This window comes from Equus przewalskii, chromosome 18, assembly GCF_037783145.1.
Source record: "Equus przewalskii isolate Varuska chromosome 18, EquPr2, whole genome shotgun sequence".
NCBI lineage: Eukaryota > Metazoa > Chordata > Mammalia > Perissodactyla > Equidae > Equus > Equus przewalskii.
The window spans coordinates 12,170,225-12,191,195 of NC_091848.1; the positions used below are offsets into that span (position 1 = coordinate 12,170,225).

Here is a 20,971-nt window from a genome sequence, read left to right on the forward strand (position 1 = left end):
TCTTGCCAAAACCCACTCTCTTTCTGCTGTAACACTCTGTATTAGTTAGGGTTGGCTAGGCTGATTTTTAAGGCTTTTCTTTGGAAAGAATGGTGTATCCATTAGGATTGCATTCAGTTGCTTGTAACAAACCCTGACCGAGAGTGCTTTAAAGTAAGGGGATGAGTTTTCTCACGTAAGAAGTCTGGAGCTAGGCAGTTTGTGTAGGTACTGCTCCTCCTTTTCTCTTGTGTGTTGCTCTGCGGTCATAAAGCGGCTGCGCCCTCCACCCTCACAGCAACATCGCTGCCAAGAAAACAGAAGGGGAATAGCAATGGCGTTGGCATCAAGAAAGCAAAGACCTTCTCAGGACTCTCCAGGCAAGTGCTTCCTGCATCTCATTGGCCGGAATCGAGTCATGTGACTGCCCTGCAAGGCCCCCTGGGAAGGTGAGCATTTTAGCTCAGCACATTGTCTCCGGGAACAAGATGTGGGCTCTCTTAGGAAGAAGGCCCCTACAGCGGCCTCTGAGACAGGGTTCGCCTTGGGAAGGAGTCTGGTGTGCACAACCATATGCTCCCCAATCTTCTCCAGACAGGAGGGGTCCGAGGGCAGTTGCTGACACAGGCTTTGGGAATGGAGGGAGAACAGGGGGCACTTGGGGATACTTGGGGATGCTGGGAGCATTTGAGGACAAATTCAGCCTGCTGGATCGGCCTGGAAAGAGGCATCAAGGGTGCAGGCTGGCTCCTCAGAGTCACCTCCTCCCAGCCCAAATATATTTGTTATAACATAACAATTATCACTCAAATATTTGTTGAATAAATCTAACAAATTAGCACTGTTGACGCCAAAAAGACAATGCAATGTAAGTACGCTTTTGCAAATGTGCTATTTGCAGAATTTTATTTAAAAAACTGAATTCATAGTGCACTACAGGCGGTTGCTCAGTGGCATGCACGTTTCAAGTTCTGTCACCCTGTATATACCCTCATCTGGAGACAACCACCAATGGCCCCTTGTCCACCCCGCTGGGGAGAAGGGAGCTCCTCGGGCCAGGGTCTCACTAAGCGCCCGGCGGCCCCCGCTCCCGCACCCTCCACCTCGCACCCCCGGGGTATCCCGTCTGCCAGCCTCGAGCCCAGCCCCTTTCCCGGGGCCAGAGGTGGCGGCCGCCGTGGCCTCTCGCCGCCCCACTGGTAGCGAAAAGCTGCCCGGCGCCGACGCCCGCACTTCCTGGTCGGAGCGGGCCCGGGGCGGGGCTCGCCGCCCCCACCCACCTCCCCGGTGCAAGCGGGCGCTCCGGCCATCCTCGGCGGTTCCTGGGGCCGGGCGGCAGGTGCCCGGGCGGCGACCTCGCCGCGAGGCTGCTGGCACGCCCAGCGCCGGGGAGGCGGAGCCGAGCCGGGAGCCGCGGCGCTCGGTGAGTGCGGGCCGGCGCCGGGCTGCTCGGCGCCCGGTTTCCCGGCGGGCGTTGTGCGCGTCGGGGCGGAGCGCAGCTTCCCTTGCCGGGGTCCAGAAGCTGCCCAGAAGCGGGGGTCTCCTGGGACCGGGGAGATCCTGGGGCGGGGCGGGGCCTTGGCTGGAAGCCGCAGACGCCCGAGCCTGAGCTCTTCGGCTGCGGGCTATCGCGTAGCCGTCGTGCCTGGGGTCTGTCGTGAGCTTGGGGACCGAGGGATGGAACCTGGTGGCCTGGGTTGGGAGAATACTCACACCGAGACCCTCGCACCCTGCTTCCAGGGGCGGCAGCTCTTAAACATTGTAAAACAGGGGCTGTTATAGACATGGGTGTATGTAACTTGCACTCTCCTCCCTGGCACACACAGGTGGGCGTATACAGTGACGTACACACATGTAGGTGTATTCGTTGGGGCAGACTTGGCGTCCCCTGTCCTGGCCCTCGGGCGTTGGGGACGGCGCCCGGCCGCGCGCCGGGCACTGGGATTAAGCCCCAGGGCTTTGCGGGCTCTTGGTTCCCGGAGACCGTGGAGTTCCGGTTGGTTCCTCTGTGGCCAGACTGGCTGGCTCAGAATTCTCTCTAGATAACCCGGGACCGCCCTCCGGAACTCGTTGGCTGGAGCTCTTTTTCTCACCTGGGCAGGTGGCCTCGGTAGGTGGCTGGGGGCCCGCCCGCCGCATTCGGACCGCGAGGACTCGGCGGCGGAGGAACGTCGGGCGGGGAGGAAGGCGCGCGCTGCGCCACCTTGTGGAAGCGCCTGGGGTAAGCGCGGTGTTGCTCAAGCCGCTGGGAAAACCCGCAAGATCGGAGTTGCAAAGGACGCGTGAGTGAGTGTGTGCCTCTCCGAATTGCTAACGGCTTCAGCTCAAATCGTTTCAGGTGTGCTTTGCAGATATTTTTTAAACTTATTTAATTATAAAAACGACTAATTTGTATATTATTTTTTCAACCGTCTATAAGACTGGAGTTTCTTTGTGGTATCCCCAGGATAGAATTATTGGGAACTGCCGGTAGGGATTAGCCTGGCTTCAGTGCGAATCACAGGAACAGAGAAGCTGTGGTTTTTAAAGAGACAGAACGCGGCAATGTAATGTGTGATCCTCGGTTGGATCCCGATTTGAAGAAACGTTTTTAAAAAATTGAGCCGATAGAGGAAATCTGTAACTGGTTATTTGATAGTATTAAGGATATTAGTTTTGTTTAGTCACTTTTGGTAATGGTAGCATTACAGTTTTTTAAAAAACTCTCATCTGTTAGAAATACGTACTGAAGTTGAAATATAGGTTATGGATTTGCTTCAAAATAATCCAGTTTTGGGGAGCGCCGTTAGTTGATAAGAGAGGGGGAACAGATGGGAGGAGACTGGCTGTGAGTTGTTAATCGTGGAAGCTGGATGAAGAGTGTGGGGGTACGGAGTTCCTTACACGATTGTCTCTACTTTTGTGTGTTTGGCATTTTCCTTTAAAAGTAACACCATCATCACCACCTCCTGGGGAGCTTTTGTGCAGAAGGTCGGTTGGGAAGGCACCGCTAGTGATTCCAAATCCAGGGCCTTACACAGACCCTCACTCTTTGTAAATTGGGTGTAAAGGCTGCCTCTCCAGACTCAGGAAAAGTCTTCTTTTCTCTCTCCTGGGGTTGCAGCTTTATTTTGCTCAGAAGGCAGAGGGTGTTTGCTGAGTGTGACAGAGCTGAGCGGATCAAGTTGATGCAGGTGGATGCTGGGTCAGCTTTTTATATACAAAGGGTATTAGCCGGCCTGGGGGTTGAGTTGTCTTCAAACAGACAGGTTGTGCAAAATGTGTTTCAGTTTTTCTGAACTGCCGAAATCCTTTCCAACTTATGCTCATCAAAAAACAGAGCTCAGAGTAGTGAACACATCATATACACCTAGGATTTGGGTACACTTCTGGAAGCACTGTATACGTCAGTAAAAAGTGTGCATTATAAAAACAAACGACACTGTGAGTGGAGCTCTGCTTCTTTGCTGAAAGAGAGTTGAGCTGTGTGTGTTGCCCTTCTCATGTCCTGACCTTGTTTGCTTCAGGCATCATGAGTGTAAATATTTAGAAAAGAACTGACTACTAACAAAATTCTGCACTGTTCTTTTCCTTTCCAAGGACACTGCTTTGAAGAGGAGAGACTGGGGGAGTGATACCTATATATTGATCCAACTTGCTTGGTTTTTCCCCTCTGGATTTATTGTATAATTCCTATGCATTCTGTGATGCTTGACTAGTAATTTGGAAAAGCGATGATGGTTTGAGGGAGCTATTAAAGCTCAGTGGAAGGAGGAAGGGGAGGCATACTGCTGAAAGATAAACCCACATTTTTTAGTAGCTTCAGTGGAGCTGATTTTAATGCGTCTTTGCTTTTAAGAGGAAACAAGCCAAATCAGTGACATCTGGGATAGTTGAAAGTTGAAGTGTTAGATGAATCCCCTCAGCCTAGACCTTGCCCATGTAGATTTGCTAGTGTAAAAGAAGTTATGAAGATGCTTTGTCAGATTCAGTTCAGAAAATGCAAGAGTATGTCCCAGCTTTGTCACAGTCTATGGAAAAATGAGAGAACCAGCAAAAAGCCCCTCACAGTTGGAAAATCTAGTGAATTCAGGATGGTTCTTACATGAAGTCGCTTGGTTTGTGGTTCAGTTTTCTTTGTCTGGATAAAAGAAATATGTAACTGCTAAAAGTGTCTTTATTTTCTATCTCAGTTCTCTAAAACAAGAGCATGGAGGGAGAAAACTTGCTGGGCCCTTTAGTGACCAGGCAGTGACCTCACGTTGACTCTCCTCTGTGTGAGGATGGTTGAACTGGACTCTGAAGTGTTGATTGCTAATAGCCATTTTAAGGAATTACCACACATGGGACACCATCTTCTCCCCGCATCACGTTGTTGAAGGGTATAAACACATTAGAAAAGCAAATGACTGCTTTGTTGGCCTAAAAATGAAAGGTAAGTGTGTTGGCGGTCAGGTCAATAATACTCTTTTAGTTTGTTAAGTACTTTGCTTTTATCTCCATCACTTCACCCCATCCTGTGAGGTGGAACAGCGGTGCTGGAGGATTATTTTAGTTTTTAACAAGTGAGAACTTTGCAATTAAAGGAACTAAGACTTTTCAAGATGCTAGAGATGTGGGGGCAGGAAATTTAACGTTTATTAAGATTTCGTAGTAGTCTTCACACACATATCGTGTTTGTAATTCTCATAAATCTCTTCAAGTTGGGTATTATCAGCCTATTTTGCAGATGGAATTGTAGCTAAGAGAGGTTTAATAGTGCACTCGAGGTCTTGTACCCAATAAAAGTAGAGCCAGGATTCAAATTCTTGTTGGATCTTAGAATTTACTTTGTTTCAGCCTCTGTACTGTGCCTCACTACCTTTAGCAGACAGCAGAGCTACACACCCTGGAGTTGGTTAGTTGGTCTAGGCAAGCTGGCTTTTTACCACACTCGACTTGCCTAGTTAGAAACTGGGGGCATGGGCCACATCCAACCCACAGAGATGTCTTATCAGGCCAGCATAGAGTTAAAAAGAAAACCAACGTTGAACACTGGGAGACTTCAAACGTTCTGACTCCCAAGAATTCCCAAAGGTAGCGCTAGAGCAGCCTTCTCTCCAGAGAAGGGTAGGGCACTCCAGTTCCCCCTGGTCCCCATGACTCCCTAAAGTGCCCCCCACTGTTGAGATGGGGGCCATCGCACTGGTCCTGTTGTTTCTCTTACAGCAAGGGGTCTTTCCACATGTGTGTCTCTCCACAGTGGGATAATGAAAGATAGGTTGGGTCGCTCTTGTCCCAAGAAAAATGGGAAAGAGCGTATTCCTTCGAGGGAATGAAGAAAGGAATGAAGTTCTTGTGTCTACTAAGCAGGGCTTCTATGTCAGAAAAATGGCAGGTATGTCGTCGTTGTTCTCACACCGACCTCCTTGACTCATTCACACACACCTTTAGAGTTTGCTGCCCCTGCGATACAGGAAGATGGAGTCTGAGTGTGGGCAGCTTGCCGCGGGGGAGAGGAATGTCTCCAAAATCCCAAACCGCGGACTCTGTGAGTGGGGGAATGGGTCCCTTGTGCCGGGGGGGGGTTTGCCAGGGTGTGCTGCAGGGATGGGTCACCCGGAAGCCCTCCCCCTTCAGGCAGCCTGACGTCGGGGTCTGTATGGACGCTGAGCTTGTGCCTTGGCTCCCTGGCGCTGCTCCGGGGCCCCCGCTCCCCCGCCCCTCCCCCCTCCGGTGGGGACAGTCTGCCCCGCACACGGCCTGGGCCCCAGCCGAGAGCTCTGAGCGCTGAGGACCTGAGGCGCCCGGAGCCGGCCCCTGAGAGATTTCTGTGCCCCATCTCCTCCTCTTGAAACTTTCGGGTGACGGTCCCGGGACGGCCGTTGTCCCCTCTATCTGGATCTGGAGCTTCATTGCGGCTGAAGCTTCGATTTAGATCTTTGTTTCCTTCGCCTGAATTGTGAGTGTTCGCAGCTCTGTGTGTGTGTGGTGTGGTGAGATGAAGAAAGGGAAGAGGAAATGGCCCGAATGGACCCTTGTGGTCCACGACGTGGTGGTGAGGGCCCGTCCGGCGCTGTTTCGAGGCCTGTGTCCCTAGAGCGCTCAGTCCGGCGACCGTGTGCGGGCGCGGGGGGAGAGCGCAGGCGGCCTGAGGAGCCGGAGGGTTCCGTCAGCGCGTGGCCGGCGGGCGGGCTCGGGACTCGCTCGGCCCTGCAGCCCGGCCGAGGCAGGCTCACCCTGCGCGTGGCCTCGAGCCGTGTGGCCGCATTCATTTCTGGCTCTCCCACCACCTGCCGCTGGCTTCGCGCTGTTTCATCAACTGCTCTGCGCCCCCAGTCTCCCCCGCTTCCCATGGAAGTCGTGACACGGCCCCCTCGGCAGGCCGCGCGGGAGAGTGAGGCCTGCGGCTCCCCGGGGGCCTCTCACGGATGCTCGGAGCGCCTGCCACCTTCCCTCGGCCTTTATTTGGGCGATGTGCCCCGAACTTGGCGGAGGAAGGCAGCGACGTAGCCAGGCCCCCAGCCCTGACCCCCCGTGTGACAGGGAGCCGGGCCGGCCGCCCTCTGGCCGCAGGGCTTCGGCCCTGTTGCTTGGGAGTCAAAGTCCACAGTGACTGTGGCGAGGACGTGGAATGTCCACAGTGACTGTGGCGAGGACGTGGAATGCCCCGGGGTGCCGTGTGGGGACAGATGCCACCGTGTGTGGAAGAGCAGGCTGGCGTCACGGGGAATGGGTCAGCTCAGGAGACCCTGCCACCGCTGGTGGCCACTGGGTCCTGTTGCGTCCGCCGCGCGTGTGTCGGCCGGCGTAGGCAGACCTCACAGGAGCGCTGAGGGGCCGACGCCTTCGAGCCGGCGCAGGCGCAGTGAGGGACGAGGCCGACTTACCCTTGGTGGTGAGATCCTAGGACAGGAGCACCGGCAGGTTTACTATTTAACTTGGAGAAATAATAAAGATACTATTAACTAATATTTAAATGGCATTTTATAGTTTTTAGAAGGGCTGTCTAATTTGATCTTCAACCCCTGTGCAGGTTTGTGTGCATTTCTTTCTGTTGCCTTTTGCTGCCTGTCAGGAGAGGTACAAAAGTAAACTGAGGCTCAGGCCAGAAATGAGCCCAGAAATGGGAACATGGGACTGGCCTATTCATTCTACTTTATCAGGGAAGGTTCTTATTCCTTCTGTCCTTAGGGTATCCTAGGGAGCGGTGACATCCTGGAGAGGGCAGGGGAGATGTTGATAGCTGAGGTGTTCCCAGGATGCTGAAAGCATCCATTGTGTCCAGGGAGGCTGAATGGAGGGGCAGCGTGTCCCCTCCTGGTCCCGCAGAGCATCTGAGGCGGAGGTCGCCCCTGTTAACAGCTGCTGCCCAGACGCAGTCATGGGAGTGCCAGAGGGGCTCAGGGAGGAGAGGCGTGGGCTCTGGGACTCCTTCCTCCTCAAACCCCAGGTCCAGACCTTCGCTAAACCCGTTTCCTTTCTCCTCCTCCTATTTCTCCTCGTCCACTCCCAGCCAGGTGTTCCAGTGAGACGTGGAACAGTCCCCCGCCCCCTGGCCCCATCTCCCAGCTAATAGGCCCCCAAGCCCGCTCCCTTCTAACCAGCCCTTCAGCGGGTTCTCACTGCCTCTGCCATTTTCCGCTGCTGTCCTTGCCTCCTAGTCCTGCACAGGCTCCTTCCCTCCTTTCAACTTTACTTTATTCTGGAAAGTTGAAGGGAAAAAAATCATCTCTGACTGCACCATCCGAGGACCCAAAGACGTTAACATTTTGGCATATTTTATTCCAGTTTTGTTTTGGTTTGATTTGCTTTTTTTAAAAAAATAAACTTAATAAGTTTTTACATTTTTATAAACATTTAATTCACTTTTGTGTAAGCATTTTAACAAAATTGTCATACTGTGATTAAAATTTATCATTGCATTTTCCATATCTTTACGAATATCATTTATAATAATTGCATGCTATTTCAGCCCTTTTTAGCCGTTCTCTTAAGATTAGAGAACTAGGTGCTTGCTCATTTTTTGATATTGTAAATCATTCTAAGTTGAATGTACATAAACCTTTGGTTCTGTAATATAGTAAGACATAAATCTATTTGGTCTTCATCCCTGCTTCCTAGTACAGAGCTCCCGGTGAGAGGAGCATCTTTTGTTATTCATAATAACCCTCTTTCAGCCTTACCTGACTTTATGCTAATAAAGTGATTCTTGGAGGACGGGATGTGATTACCAGAGGGACCAACCACCTGATTAGAGTGTTGAAACTTTCAGCCTCCCACCACTCCAGGGAGGAGAGGACTGGAGATTGAGTTAATCACGCATGGCCAATGATTTAATCAATCATGCCTATGTAATGGAACCTCCATAAAAACCCTCAACAATGGGGTTTGGAGAGCTTCCAGGTTGGTAAACACAGCAAGGTGCTGGGAGGGTGGTGTGCCCCTTCCCCATACCTTGCCCTATGCATCTCCTCCATTTGGCTGTTCCTGAGTTGTATCCTTTATAATAAATCGGTTATAGGAAGTAAAGTGTTTCTCTGAGTTCTGTGAAGTGTTAAAGCAAATTATTGAACCTGAAGAGGAAGTTGTGGGAACACCTGATTTATAGCCATTGGTGGAAGTGACAACCTGAGACTCATGACTGGCATCCGAAGTGGGAAGTCGTCTTGTGGGACTGAGCCCTTAACCTATGGGGTCTTCACCAACTCTGGGTAGTTAATGTCAGAATTGCTTGGTGTGGAAAAACCCACATATTTGGTGTCAGAGGTGTTGTGAGTAGAGACAGTGTTTTTACCTTTCCATTCCATTTCACATTATTTGGGATGGATTTTCCTATAAGAATTACTACTATAATTACTGAGTCAAAGTTTTGAATAGTGAAAAGCTTTCTTTCTGATTACGAAAGCAATAAATTTTCATTGTGGAAAATCTGGTAAATGAAGGAGTTCAGAACAGGCCTCCCCAAAATGTACCACTTTGGCATGTGGAATATTTTGAGCTAAAGGCAATCCCGACTCTGTGGGCTCAACTTTTAGCTCTCCCTTAAAGAATTTAAATTGGAGGCCTTCCCATAAAAAGAGTTATTACCAGAAATAAATTTTTATGACATATCTTAATGGCAGGGCAAACCTCTAATTACCAAATATCTGCTGTTCTTATCATCCTGTGAATTACCCTCTTGCCCTCTGAAGCCTCGGGTTCCTATCCCATTCCTTAGCTCAAGATGTCATATATATCTCATTTTACCTTTTTGTTTCTGAACCTCTTGTGTATGTGGGGTCCCTGTATGTATGCAATTACATTTGATTTTCTCCTATTAATCTGTCTCATGTCAATTTAATTTTTAGACCAGCCTGAAGAAACTAGAAGGGTAGAGGAAAATTTCTTCCTCCCCCACCGAATAAAAAGACCAACCAACCAGAGATCATCACTGTGGGTGCAGCTTGGCTCCTCCAGGGTCAGGGCTGTCTGCAGCCCTGCTATTCCATGTGTGGCCTGTGGACCAGCCACACAGGCATCACCGGGGAGCTTGTTAGACATGCAGAATCTCAGGCCCACCCCAGACATTTTGAATGAGAATCCATCTTTTAACAAGATTTGCATTCAAGTTTGAGAAGTATTGGTTTGCAAGGCTCTGACCTTACCAATCACAGGTGGCCTGTCATTAACTACCTCTGATATGTGTATATATACATTTTTCCTATTTACCGTGTGTTGGGATAATACTCTATATATCTCTGGTTTTCAACTTCCCATCCCCCACAGCGTTAGACAATGTGAGGACAAGGGCACGCTCCCCTCAGTGGCACTGATTCAGGGATCAGCAGAATCTGTGGGAGGCAGGGGGAATTCCAGTCTGTCCCCAGTGAGATGCCCTGATATACACAGGTTTTATCTTGCTGCTCTCATTTATTATATTGTCAGCATTTTCCAGTTCTTTAGTTTTTCTGAAAAGCTTGTCTTTCGTGACTGCAGAGACTGGTCCCTCTTATGACTATCATAATTCATTTGACTACTTCCCTGTTGTTAGGCATTGAAGTTGTTTTGATTTTATGGGGGTGGGAGAATGTTCTGTAGGCTATTATAAGTATGCTGAAGCATGCTGCTCAGACACTAATTACTTCCTTCAACTCTGATTATTTCCTTAGGATAAATTCCTGGAGTGGAAATACCGGGTCAAAAGGAATGAGCATTTTAAACACTCTTTAAAATGTGCCAGGAGTGTAGGAACTGCCCCCACACCGGCCATCCCAGACAGGGTAGTGTCGTTTGTAGACAAACTCTCTGGGGACCAGTGGTCATGCCTCATTCGTCATCATACCTCCGGGCCTGGCTTAGAGCAGCCTCTGAGGTGTGTCTCTAAGAGGGGCTGGGGGCGTGTAGGGGAAGTTACCGGAAGGGTGGGTGGCTGCCTGTTGTGGTGGCATTCTCTTCCTCCTGGCCTGAGTCCTGAGTTGTAATAGATGCCCCTGACCAGGCAGCAGCTTCCTTCAGGCTGTATCTGCACAACTAACTTCACCTTCCAGGGCCCACCTTCCAGTGGCTGGAGGGGGCAGGAAGCAGAGCAGAGGGACCTGCAGTTAGTGGAGGCCTGAAATGACAACTTCACTCACTAGTCCTGAATCTGCTGGACCTGGTTGGCACCAAACTTGTTTTGCTTCCTAAGTCTGGGACTGTTAGGTTATCTAACACTTTTTCCTTCCATGAGCAGACCAGGAAACTCATGCTAAATAAACTGTATTCTGAAAGGTACACTCAGATTCTGATATAAAGAGAAAGTGAAATATCAGCATTATATTTGTGACTGAGTCACAATCTGAACTTGGATGCCTGGAATATATTTTTATTTTTGGCCCTCTGCAAATAATTTTGAGTAAAGAGTGAGTGAACATACAAAGAATAAATGAGTTTGATTATGTTTCATAACATACCTATGTTAAATATTTGTGTGTGTGTATCACATGACAATTAAAACATTTAAAAATAGGTATTAAATCATTAGCTACTCATTTACATTAACTATTTGACATGTTATGATTTCCAAACTGACACACTCGCCCCACACCTTCTTGAAGTAAGTGTGATTGATTGATTCAGAGTTTGTCTAGTAGTAAGTCTTTTTTATTTTTGGCATTTTTAATCAATCAATTTTGATTTTACATAGAGTAAAAATGCACAGATCTTAAGTGTTGCATTTTGTTAAATCTATGCACCCATGTAAACAACATTCTTGTCAAGATACAGAACATTTTCATGCTCCAGAAAGTTCTCTTGTGCCCCTTTGCAGTCAGTCTCCCTACCCCAGGGGCAATTGCTGTTCTGATTTCTAGCACCATAAGTGAGCTTTGCCTGTTCTTAAACTTCATATAAATAGAATGCAATATAGAGTAGACTCTTTTATAAATGGAATACAGTATACAACAGGAGAACAAAAGTGGTTTCTTTTATCAACATAATGTTTTTGAGATCTATGTTTGTTGTGTTTCAGTAATTTGTTCTTCTTTATTGATAACTAATATTCCATTCTTTGAATATACCACAATTTATCCATTCTCCTTGGAAGACCATTTGGGTTGTTTCCAGTTTGGGGCTATTATGAATAAAGCTGTTATGAACATTCTTGTACAAGTCCTTCTTTAAAAAAACAGTTTTATCAAGGTGTAATTTACATGCCATAAAATCCATCCGTTGTAGGTGTACAGTTCTGTGATTTTTTTAGACTTGTACAACCACCACCACAATCTGATTTTAGAACATTTCTGTAACCCCTGAAGTTCCTACATGCCTGTTTACAGTCAATCCCCACCCCTAAGCCCAGGCAGCCATTGACCTGCTTCCCGTCTCTTGCCTTTTCTGTATATTTCCTAGAATCTGTAGTTTTTTGTGTCTGCCTTCTTTCACTTGGTGTAACGTTTTTGAGGCTCATCCATGCTGCAGCAACATGTTCCTTTGTATTGTCGAATGGTATTCAATTTTACGGATGTACCACGTTTTGTTTATCTATTCACCAGTTGATGCACATTAGAATTGTTTCTGTTTTTGCCTATTATAAGTAACATTTCTATGAAGATTTTTGACAGGTGTTTGTGTGGACCTATATCTTTATTTCTCTTAGGAGTGTAATTACTGGAACATATCATAAGTTTATGTTTAACTTTTGAAGAAACTGCTAAACTGTTTTCCAAAAGTGGCTGTACAATTAGAGTCCCACCCACAACGGAGGAGGGTGTTCATTTCTCCACATTCTCACTAACATTCAATATTGTTAGTTGTTTTGATTATAACCATTCTAATGGATGTGTGATGGTATCTCATTGCAGTTTTAATTTGTATTTCCCTAATGACCAATGATGTTGAGTACCTTTCCATGTGCTTATTAGTCATTTATATGTCTTATTTGGAGAAGTGTCTAGGTAAATCTTTAACCCATTTTTTAAATTGGGTTGTCACCATTGTCTTAATGAGTTGCAAAATTTTCTGAGTATTTAAGATATTAAAATAAAAATATTTGAATAAGAATATTGAAATATTTTTTAAAATTCTAGAGGCAAGTCAGATATATGATTTGCAAATATTTTCTCCAAATCTATGGCTTATCTTTTTATTTTCTTAATGGTGCCTTTTAAAGAAAAATGTTTTAAATTTTGATGAAGTCTAAGTTATCGATTTCTTTTATGGTTTGTGCTTTTAATTACCTATCTAAGAAATACTTTCCCAGCTTCATAACAAGCTTTATCTTGAGAGCAATTTTACATTCACAGCAAAATTCAGCAGAAGGTATAATTTCCCGAAGAGATTTTCCGTATACCCCCTGGCTCCAAACACGCACAGCCTCCCCTATTAGCAACATCTCCCATCCAGTGGTACATTTGTTACAATCATTGAACCTACACTGACACATCATTATCACCCAAAATCTGTAGTTTACATTACAGTTCACTCTTGGTGTTGTCTATTCTATGGGTTTGGACAAATGTATAATGACATATATTCAGCATTATTGTGTCATACAGAGTGATACTACAAATCTTCTGCACTCCCCCACCCTAACCTCTGGCAACCACTGATCTTTTTCCTGTCCCCGTAGTTTTGCCTTTTCCAGAATGTCATATGCTTGGACTCATACAGCATGCAGCTTTTTCAGATTGGCTTCTTTTACCTAGTAATATACATTTAAGCTTCCTCCATGTCTTTTCACGGTTTGATAGCTCTTTATAAGTGCTGAATAATCAAAATTTATCCAGTCACTTCCTGAAGGACATTTTGGTTGCTTCCACCTTTGGACACTTATGAACAAAGCTTCTATAAACATTCGTGTGCAGGTTTTTGTGTGGACATAAGTTTTCAACTCCTGTGGGTAAATGCCAAGGAGCATGATTGCTGGATTGTATGGTAAGAATATGTTTCATTTTGTAAGAAACTGCCAAATTGTCTTCCAAAGTGGCTCTGCCATTTTGCCTTCCCACTAACAGTGAGAGTCCATGGTCCATGTAAACAGTGAGAGTTGCTCCACATCATCTCCAGCATTTGGTGTTGTCATACAAGTCATTTTGTGGACATAGAGTTTCATTTCTTCTGGGTAAATACCTAGGATGAGAAGTACTGGATCATCGGATAGGTGAATGTTTAAGTGCCAAACTGTTTTCCAAGGGTTTTACCAATTTATACTCCCGCATATTTTCAGATACTTGGTATTGGTCTTTTTGCCTGTGTGTGTGCGAGGAAGATTGTTGCTGAGCTAACATCTGTGCCACTCTTCCTCTATTTTATGTGGGATGCCACCACAGCATGGCTTGACGAGCGGTGCTAGGTCTGCTCCCAGGATCTGAAGCTGCAAACCCTGGGCTGCCAAAGCAGAGCACACAAACTTAACCACTATGCCACCAGGCCGGCCCTTGGTCTTTTCAATTTTAGCCATTCTGATGGATGTGAAATTCTATGTCCTTGTGGTTTTAATTAGCTTTTCCCTGATGATGAATGATGTTGAGCGTGTTTTCACTTGCTATTGATCATTTGTACATTTCCCTTTTGAAGTGTCTTTTCAAGTGTTTTGCCTGTTTTTGTTTTGAGTTGTTTGTCTTTTTACTGTCGCTTTGTAGGCCCTATATCTATATCTATGTATAGAGTCTGGTAGTCTTGGCACAAGTCCTTTGTTAAATACATGTGTTGTGAATATTTTCTCCCAGTGTGTTTTTTGCCTTTTAATTGTCTTATGAGCAGAAGATTTTAATTTTAATAGTCTGCTTTATCAATTTTTTCTTTTATGATTGGTGCTTTTGTGTTTTGCTTAAGAATTCCTTACGTGGTACCCCAGGGTAGCAAAGATATTCTCCTTTGTTTTTCTTCTAGAAGCTTTAGAGTCTTAGCTTTTATGTTTAGGTCTGTGATCCATCCTGAATTAATTTGTATGTGTGGTATGAGATGGGATTGAGATCCTTCTTTTTCATACAGTTATCTAGTTGGTCCAGCACCATTTATTGAAAAGACTTTGCTTTCCTCCACTGAATTGCATTAGTACTTTCCTGTAAATCAAGTGGACTGTTGGAACTCTCTACTCTGTTCTGTTTGTCTGTTCATAAGCCAATATCACACTTGAAATCAGACAGTGTAAGCCCTTCAACTTTGTTTGTTTTCAAACATTTTTGACTATTCTGTCCCTTTGCATTTCCATATACATTTTAGAATCAGCTTATCAATTTCTACAAAAAAGCATGGTTGGATTTTGATCAGGACTACATTGAACCTATCAATCTAGGGAGCATTTGACATCTTAACAACATTAATCTTCTTATCTATGGATATGGTATATCTTGCCATTTATTTAGGTCTTCTTTAGTTTCTCTCAGCAGTGTTTTATAGCTTTTAACATTGATGTTTTCTGTGCAGTTAAAAAGATTTATTCCTATGTATTTTATGTTTTTGAATCTATTGCATATGATATTTTTTACATTTTCAAATTTTCTTCATATATATATATGCCATATTTAAAATTGATCTGAAACCTTACTAAATTAATTTATTAATTCCAGTAAGTTTTTGTTAGATGCCATAAGATTTTCTGTGTATATAAACATCATCCACAAATAGTTTTATTTTATTCTTTCTAATCTCTATGCCATTTTTTTTCTGACTTCACTCAACTAGCTAGGATATCCTAAAATGTTGAACAGCAGTGTTCAGAGCAGATATCTTTGCCTTGTTCCCAATTTTAAGGGGAAAGTGGTCAGTCTTTCACAATTAAGTATGATGATAGCTGTAGATTTTTTGTAGATGTCCTTTATCAGGTTGAGGAAATTGCCCTCAATTTTTTCTTTGCTGAGAGGTTTTCATCATGAATGGGTGTTGAATTTTGTCGAAAGCTTTTTCTGCACCTCTGAAAATGATCATGTAGGTTTTTTTCCCTTGATTTTGTTCATGTGAATATTTCTCTTTTTCATCTTTTGGCATTTTCTCCTCACCTCAATTAGGGAAAAGACCGCCATTACTCAGTTCAAACACTTGAACATCTTGGCAACATTCGTGGAATGTGGGTTCAAGATAATCTCCATAAAATAAGTTATAATCTAAAAAACACCTAAATATTTAGATGTTTCTACCTAAAACGTTTAGGTAGAATTATTTTACTTGGGCGTCCTACCTGCCCCCAAAACCTTCTCTTACTCTCTGAAACTTCCACCATTTAGTCTCCTTCTTTAAAAAAATCAGTCTAAGGAGATGTGTATATTTTCCAAATCCTGAGGGAATGAAAACAAAAGAGGTGAGTATTTTTGGTGGTAGAATAAGCTGGCATAGTCTGGGATGCTGTTGTCAAAGAGTTACGGGAGAGCTAGACCCTGGTTGACTGAGTAGGCTATCCCAGATTGTGTGATGTTGAGAGAAGGAGCTCCCTCAGCTAACTCGCCTGTTTACTTTCTCAGCAATGACAGACAGAGCCATGGTTTAAGAAACCATGAACCACTGAACTTGAGCCATGTAGTCATTTCTCTGGTTACTGAGTCATCCCAGGAGCTGGGTTCAGCAGCTTGGGACTGTGAGTGGGGTTGCAGGAACTACTGAACACAGTTTTATGATTGGTACTTTTCAGGTCATTGTATGCTTAAACCCCCTCCTATGCTTAAGAACAAGACTAAAGTTGATGATAATCATTGAGAACTAGGAAGCAATCTCTAGTTCAAATATGCTTTGAAGACTAAACCTCTTTTATAAGCATGTTTGCTAAGCAGTCATCCCATGTATATTTGGACATTTCTGGTGGTGGTAGAAATACTAGCTCCCAAAATAATATAGCCTACCTTTGAACAACTCCCATTCTTATAACACTTTAACTATTGCTCTTATGAATCTCTTCCCCATATTTGTTGACTTCTTTAGGTATATTTCTATTTATTGATATCTTTCTTAAAATTTGGTAACAAAAACTGAATGACTAATACAAGGTATGGAACTCCTTTCTCTTTAATTCCAAGCATTGTACTTTTATTAATTATCTGTTCTCACCAAAATGATGGAAGAGGTGAATATATGTGTAAAATTTGCAGTAAATAAGATGACACAGTCACATGGTGATGGAGGGATATGTGAAAATATACATCATCATCATGTTAATTTACAAGCAAACATAGGACATTGGGTAAAAATTAATGGCAGCTGTATTGAAAACCAAATCATGTCAATGTAACCTAATTTTTTCAAAAACGTTGTAAGGATCTGGAGGATGCAGGGCACATATATCTTGACTTTCTCATGCTATTGATTTAATTATGTTTAACATAATCGTCAACAACCCAGGGAAACATAGTTCAGCTCAGATGATACCACAATTAGATAGTGGAAAGGTCATACAGAGACATTATCAAGGATAAGGTACTGGTGTGGGATAGTTCTTATCAGCTAACCTTTCACAGTTCAGTCTGGGACCCAGTTATATTTAATCAATTTTAACCCATGACTAGTGATGTATTGTGTATATGTTTGTTTGTCTACCAGAAATACTGGCAACAGGAGTCAAAATAACATCGATAAATTAGGGTACTTAGAAGTTGGACAAAGTCAAATGAAGACTAATTAATTTTGTAAGTAGCAAGTTCAAATTGGAGAATGATTGGCTTTCCTGGCAGAAGCCCCTGGGCCATGGTGAATCACCAGGTAGTTGAGCCATCAATAACTGTTAATACAAGTATATGCAGAATACCATATTTCATAAGTTGGTGCTCTGGTTAAGAATACTTATGTGAGGCTGAGAGCAGGAAAAAGATATAGCGAAGGCTTACAGTGGATCAATTTTGAAATAGAAGGAGGGACATATGCAGCAAGTGGGGAGGGATATAAAAAAGAACCAGTTACAGGTACTTTGCATTAAGTAGAATGGGCTGAAATGCATTAAAAATGACCAAAAATGTAACAGCTCAAATCCAGTACAAGTTTATTTCTCTCATGTTACAGTCCTTGTGAGTATTTCAGGTCATTGGTGGCACTGCTTATTCGGGGACCCAGCTGGTGGTAGCTCTGCTGCCTTTACCATGTGTCCCTCAGAGTTGCTCTGTTGCCCAGGAAGGGGGAATGAGCTCAGCCCAGAAGTGGTTTATATCACTTTTGCTCACATCCTATTGGCTAGAAATCAGTCATGTGACCATACTGCAAGGGAGACTGGGAAATATAGGTCAGCAGTGTGCTTCAGAAAAAGAAGGGGACGCAAACTTTGAGAACCATTAACTGTTCCTGCCATACCTTTAAGAAACAGATTTCTCACCAACAATAGAATTTAGAACACAAGAGTATTTTCAACTTAGGATTTAATACTAGTTAAACCATCATTCAAGAATGAGGGTCAGAATTAGGAGTGAGGTCAGCATCACAGTGGAGTGAGCTCTTCCCTTAGATCCTCCCCACTAAGATACAATGAAAAGGACATTCATATACAAACAGAGGACATTCACACAACACAGAAGACGTCTGAGAGACCCATGCAGCCATGGGTCTGAAAGTGGAGGTGCTGGACCTTCCAGAGGAAGTGGTCTCCTCTCCCTCCCCCAATGGCAGGGACCCTGGGCTCTGGACCACGAGTGGCTCTGAGAGGAAAGGGGGAAGGAGTGGCCATCCACAGGAACACCTTCACTCTCCAAGTTTCCTCACAGCCTGTGGGAAAGCCCCACATAGAGGTGACTAAGCTATTGCAGGGGTGTCTTCATCAAGCTAGCACTCCAGGAAAGCAGATAGTGAGGGCAGAGTGAGAATGCCACCAGGACCAGACAGATGAAAGAAAGCACCCCTCCCCCTCTCTGGTGCTCCAGCTCAGCCTGTCGGCCACAGTGCCCACAGAGATAGCAAAGCAGTGGCTGTGAGCCAGCAAGCTGTGGATCATGGCAGGCTCAGAATACTTAGCTCTCGACTCCCACCCAGTGGCGGGAGGTGGAAGCTGTGACCAGATACTGCCACTACCCAGAGGCACAAATCCATGCCATCAAACAGTATGAAAAAATATATTAAATCTCCAGAAGGAAAATGACAAGCACCCAGAAATCAGTGCTGAAGGCATAGAAATTTATAATCTAAGTGACAGAGAATTTAAAATAGCTATCATAAAAAAATTCAAAGAGTTAGCAGAAAGTAGACAGTTCAATGAAATCATGAACTTCTTCACAAAAGAGATTGAAACTATAAAGAAGAACTAATCAGAAATGTTGGAGATGAAAAACACAATGGATGAGATAAACAAAAGTGTGGACTCCCAGGAAAATAGAGCTGATATTATGGAGGAGCAAATCAGCAGTCTGTAGGACAGAAATAGAGAAATGCTTCTGATGGAGGAAGAGAGAGAACTAAGACTAAAAGGAAATGATGAAATTCTCCAAGAAATATCTGACTCAATTAGGAAATGGAACATTAAGGATTATAGGTACTGCAGAGGGAGAAGAGAAGGAGAATAGAGCAGAAAGCTTGTTCAAAGGAATAATAGCTGAAAACTTCCCAAACCTGGGAAAGGAGTTGGAAATACAAGTGAAAGAAGCCAATACATCTACTAACTATATCAATGTAAAAAGACCTTCTCCAAGGCATATAGTAGTAAAGCTGGCAAAAGTCAATGACAAAGGAAAAATATTAAGGGCAGCAAGGCAGAAGGAAATAACTTACAAAGGAACCCCTATCAGGCTTTCACCAGATTTCTAGCAGAAACCTTACAGGCTAGGAAAGAGTAGAATGATATATTCAAAATTCTGAAACACAAAAACTTTCACTCAAGAATACTCTATCCAGTAAAAATATCCTTCAGATATGATGGAGTAATAAAAACTTTCCCAGATAAATAGAAGCTAAGGAAGTTCATTGCCACAAGATCCCCTCTACAAGAAATGTTCAAGAAGGCCCTCATACCTGGAAAAAAAAAGAAACAGGTAACAAAGATGTCAGCAAGGAGATAAATAGGCAGACAAAATCGGAAAATTGCAGCTCTCTATCAGAACAGGTTAGCAAACACTTAATTATAACATTAAAGAGAAAGCGAAGGAGATGCTGGCCTGGTGGCCTAGTGGTTAAGTTCACGTGCTCTGCTTAGGCAGCCCAGGGTTCACCAGTTCAGATCCCAGGCATGGACCTATTCATGTTTATCAAGCCATGCTGTGGCAGCTGTCCTACATATAAAGTAGAGGAAAATGGGCACGGATGTTAGCTCAGAGTCAATCTTCTTAGCAAAAAGAGGAGGATTAGCAGCAGATGTTAGCTCAGGGCTAATCTCCCTAAAAAATAAATAAATAAAAAGATAAAAGGAAGGAAAACACCAAAAATATAATCTCATGATTTTAACCACAAATGCACAACACAAGATGGAAGAAGTTGTGAAGGGGAAGAGGAGAGGAATGGAATCAACTTAGTCTAAGGAAATAAGAGGCTATCAGAAAATGGACTCTCATCTATAAGATGTGTTATACAGACCTTATGGTAACCACTAAACAAACAATTAGAGACACAAATGATAAATAAAGAGAAAAGTAAAAAAACCATCATAGAAAATTACGTAACTGAATTGGTAGTCAAAAATACTGTGACTAGAAACAAAGGAAATTCAGAAGAACAAGAAAAAGAGCAATAAAATGGCAGCATTAAGCCCACATATTTCAATAATCACTCTAAGTGTAAATAGATTGAATCATCCAATCAAAAGACAGAGAGTGGTGGGATGGATTAAAAAGCAAGACCCAACAATATGCTGCCTCCAAGAAACACATCTGAGCTCCAAAGACAAACACAAACTCAGAGTGAAGGGATGGAAGATGATACTCCAAGCTAATGGCAAACAAAAGAATGCAGGTATTGCCATACTTATATCAAACAAAGTAGTCTTCAAGGTAAAACAGGTAATGAGAGACAAAGAGGGACAGTATATAATGATAAAAGGGACACTCTACCAAGAAGATGTAACACTTATAAATATATAGGCACCCAACACAGGAGCACCAAAGTACATAAAGCAACTATTAACAAACCTAAAAGGAGATATTAACACAGTAATAGTAGGGGACCTTAACACCCCGCTTACATTAATGGATAGCTCATCCAGACAGAAAGTCAACAAGGAAATAGTGGAATTAAACAGAAAACTAGACTAGATGGACTTAATAAATACATATAGAACATTCCGTCCAAAAACAGCAGAATACACTTTCTTCTCAAGTGCACATGGAACATTCTCGAAGATAGACCATATGTTGGGAAACAAAGCAAGCCTCAATAAATTTAAGAAGATTGAAATCATATTACACATCTTTTCTGACCATAGTGCTATGAAACCAGAAATAAACTATAAGAAAAAAGCTGGGAAAGTGACAAATATGTAGAGACTAAACAACATGCTACTGAACAACCAATGGATCATTGAAGAAATTAAAGGAGAAATCAAAAAATATCTGGAGACAAATGAAAACTAAAAGACACCATACAAACTCATACGGGATGCAGGAAAAGCGGTCCTAAGAGGGAAATTCATAGCAATACAGATTCACCTTAACAAGAAAAATCTCAAATAAGCAATCTTAAA

The 20,971-nt window shown here is 43.9% G+C and overlaps 1 protein-coding gene across 11 annotated transcripts in view; it reads left to right on the top strand.

The window, feature by feature from the left end:
• Positions 1 to 1,272: 1,272 nt before the first annotated feature.
• GPR160 (G protein-coupled receptor 160) overlaps positions 1,273 to 20,971 on the top strand; it is a 49,094-nt gene continuing 29,395 nt past the window's right edge. For 2 of the 11 annotated variants that reach the window (XM_070583091.1, XM_070583093.1), the window contains exons 1-2: positions 1,273 to 1,402; positions 2,081 to 2,317. The gene's annotated coding sequence lies outside the window, so the exon portion shown is untranslated. The other 9 variants (XM_070583094.1, XR_011529320.1, XM_070583095.1 and 6 more) reach the window with 9 other exon arrangements.